General features: G+C 33.3%; 1 pseudogene; it reads left to right on the forward strand.

Annotated features, from left to right (window-relative positions):
- Window positions 3,803-4,195, forward strand: LOC104730210 (annotated as a pseudogene).

Raw genomic sequence — 4,200 nt, forward strand, 5'->3', positions numbered from 1 at the left:
ACATTTCTGTACAAATGCACAAATTCCCAAATTTCAATTACAGTTTCAATCAAAAAGTGCGGTAAGGAAAACATGAGATTTTACTGTTTGCCAGTCCAGTAAGTCAATTAATCATGAGCTGATAAGCAAATTAATTCCCAAATGTTCAACAAAAAGAGCAAGTTAAGTGGCAGTGAGTGGGAACAAGATTTAGCAATTAACATTCACACGCCCACGCAACAAGATGAGCCAGATAAAAGAAGCAATACTAAAGCAATTAACAAATACTAAAGCAATTATTAACAATGACACTCCCAAATAATCACAAATCCACAATCGCCAGATGATTAAGATTAAGCAATCAACCCCAAAATGTACAACAAAATCAAAGACACGCAAATATTAACAGCCGAAATCTATAGAGAAATTCGAATTCCACATGAACACTTAAATCTGATACAGAGAAAAAAGATTCATGGTACGGGATTAGTAGAAAAGAGGAATAAGCATAGAGGCCTACAAGAGAGGGAGCTATATGCCTGGGTTCTCTCTCTATCTATGTTGGTCTCTCATCAACCTGCGGATGCTTGTCTCGGCTTGGGAGACAAATATAGAGAGAACCCAAGCATAGGACCCTCTCTCGTACGCCTCTCCTTTTCCACGATTGCTGAAGTCAATGCCAATGAAGATGCATCTCTTTGTTCTCTCTCCATAACCGGCTCAACTAGGGTTGGCAGAGTGCCAATCTATTTTTTTCTGTATAATAGGGTCCACATAACAGGGTCCATTTTCTTTTCTTCTTTTAAAATGTGAAAAGACCAATTATGTATAGACAAGTCTTAAAAAACATGTTATATGGGCCAAGAAAATGAATTTCTTAGTATAAATTAGATAAAAGGCCAAAAAAAAAATATAAATATACATTTATTGAGCTGGGGCTGTCTCTCTTTCTTTTTTTTTTTTTTTGGTAAATTTAAATGTATCCTAATTAAGAGGAAAAAATATAATTTTTTAGTAAGTATTGTCTTTACATTATTTATGTTTGGGTTAAACATAAAATTGCGTATAACTTTTTTTCTTATAGATTGTAGACGAAGTTATATTAACAAACATCCAGAATTGTATAACATGCATGTAGATCGTCGTCTAGACTAAAATTTTTTTCTTTCAGATAATTTTTGAGTATCATTTTACTTTACTATAAATGTAGCTGGGAGATGAATTGATGTCTTCTGTTCGCGGCTGTCGAGGTGGAAAAGCAACATCACTATACTCTCTAGCTAGTCTCTATCCCGGTGGAAGCATATAAATGGTCTTTTCTCTTTTGTTTGTATGAAAATAAGTAAACGGCATCTCATATATAAGTCATATATACTGAAATAATATATCTTCAACGTGAAGTACTTATTTGTCGACGTACAACTTGGATTCATGAGTCCTTGATCTGATAAGTTATCTCTGTTCTTTTGCCGTGTCTAGATTTTTCGATATGTTATCTCGTCCATTACTTGTCCAAAGTATCATGTATTAAATGTAGACTGTGTTCGATTTTGGATCATGTTGTAGAGAGATCAAAGTTCTATTATTTAGACGATCGACTCTCCAAACATAAATTTATCATGTTTAAGTTGTATTATTTCAGAGGTTCCATTTGTAAATCAAATACTTGTATTGATTTTATGTGACGATGCTCGATTCTCCCAAAGCCCTAATCGTAGATTTTTAATGATCCTTTCGTATTTGCGTGCGGTGTGCGTATCTAGGAAAAATCTTCTTCTCCTGCTATTTTTTTTCTTCTAAAAATTGATGAGAAAACAAAAGATGTTGTATACTTTTACTATCCCAAAACGGGTGTTGTAGGGATTCCAAATACTCATGAAGATGAAAAAGTTTTGGATGAACGATTAGAATTTTTTTTCTAGTTACCTTTTTTTTTCCTTTTGTTTGCTTTTTTTTAAATAAATAAATAAAATAAAATCACGGTTTATGTCTTGGATGAGTCAAACGAGTTGGTGCATGCATGTTTTGATTAAGGAACTTACGTTTTCCATCTGAATTTAGGAGACAAAAAAATAAATAATAATAATAATTAAAGTCGGTCGTCTATCAATTACTAAAGGGAATAAGGTCGGTTTCTTTCTACACGTCCAAACTCTATATATAAAACACTTGCACACACAATATTTCAAATCACAAAACCATTCTTTCTCTCGAGATCTTCTTCTACGCAGAAGACCTACCCTAACCTCTTTGTTTTCTCTTTCCAAATCTTACTATACGTACGTCCAAACCCTAACCATTCCCTGACACAATATCTTTTTGTTTTTTAAAAAATTTCCCATAGATGGCAAAAGCTTCTACAATAATCAGCTTCATCATCCTCTTGCTCTTGATCAATTGCTCTGCCTTGTCTTGTGCGGCACGTATTCTTCATGATCACACGAGTGATACCTTGGATGTTCATGACAAGAAGCAACAAGACCTAATCTCAAACTTTGATGATGATGATGATGATTATTCATGCCTTCCACCCTACTTCGACACGGTTGAAGATGATGTTCTAAACTATGAATCTGACCAGTTCCCGTACACTACTACGATGATCCATAATGTCGATTTTTCTGTCATGAGGAGGCATTATCTTTAGATCGTTGATGAAGCCAATACCAATGAAGATGCATCTCTTTGTTCTCTTTTTCTTTCTTCTTTTTTTCTTTCTTCTTTTTTTCTTCGATTTCATTATAACTTGTAATTTTCCTTTTCAAATTTAAATGTATCCTAAGAGGAATAAATATAACTTTTTAGTAAGTATTGTCTATTAGTCATCATGTTTGGGTTAAACATAAAATTCCGTATACTTTTTTTTCCCTTATAGATTGTAGATGAAGTTATATAACAACATCAACCACAATTTGTATAACATGCATGCAGATCGTCGTCTACCTAGCTAGCTGTTAACTTCCAGAATTAACCGGTTATGCTGTTTTCCATACGTTATAATTATAATAATTATAATGATAGATATATGTAACAAAATAAGAATGTTTTATTATATCATTATCAATAATTTGGTAATCTCAAATACTCGGAATACAAACCCCAAATATGGAGACATTTTTTAATTATTATTTTGGCTTCAATCATCATAAGAAAAGAATTCCGTGTTATTGATGTGTCGATCTGATCCTCACACGATTGAAGCATATGTCAATTTCATGGAGCCTTTCATGTGATGATCTGTAATTTTTTTCACTATTTTCTAGGGGCTTAGGGATTTGGATAGTAAATATTTTGTATTATCTGAAAATATTTTTTATTTACAATATTAATGTGTGGAAAATATATAATACAACCAAACAAAAATAAAAATTCAAAATGACCCCAACGAAACTCCTTGAATATACATACTTTTACGTGCTGATGCACATGTTACGTTGTTGCTTCGATTTCTCAACATCTCTTCTTGCGCCGATACAATGGAGAGATGTGTTGTACGTAACGTAGTTCAAGATAGACTATAAGTCATCTGTACATAAGGGTAAAACAATTTAAATGCTTTCTGCTGCAAAACATTGATCAAACAGTTAATTTAAACATGTTTTGATTTAGCAATTTTACAGGTTTTCCATCAGGATTTAGGAGACAAAGAAAAAGGAAATAAATTAAAGTCTGTCTCTCCTAATTACTAAAGGAAATAAAGGTCGGTTTCTATACGTCCAACCTCTCTATATATATAAAACACACACAACATATATTTCAAATCATAAAACTATTCTCTCGAGATCTTTTTCTACATCATAGCCCTTATCTACAACAAAAATTAATGTAAACTAGATTGGGAGTAAGCAACGTTTTTTTCATTGTCTTCGTCGTCTTGCTTTTTGTGGGTGCTTCAGAGGCTCTCCGTCCTTGGAAAGTCCCGGTCATTATTCGTGATGGAGTCCAAATAAATTATTATCAAACTGAGGAATATGACCCAATCATGGAGAAGGCCGACTCGGCATCTTTTGGTGACCAAATCAACGAGATTGAAACCAACTCGGCATACTATGCTTACTTGCATACCAAGCGTCTAAACATCTACGGCGAGGATTGGCTATGGAGGATTGATTTCCTTGTCATTCTTTTTTGTTTCTCTCTATTGTTGACCAATTTATCTTTTAGAGCTTTCTTTTGTATCACAAGCATATGTTCTGCTAGGGTTTCAAAATCTTAATGAAA

Source organism: Camelina sativa, chromosome 12, assembly GCF_000633955.1.
Source record: "Camelina sativa cultivar DH55 chromosome 12, Cs, whole genome shotgun sequence".
NCBI lineage: Eukaryota > Viridiplantae > Streptophyta > Magnoliopsida > Brassicales > Brassicaceae > Camelina > Camelina sativa.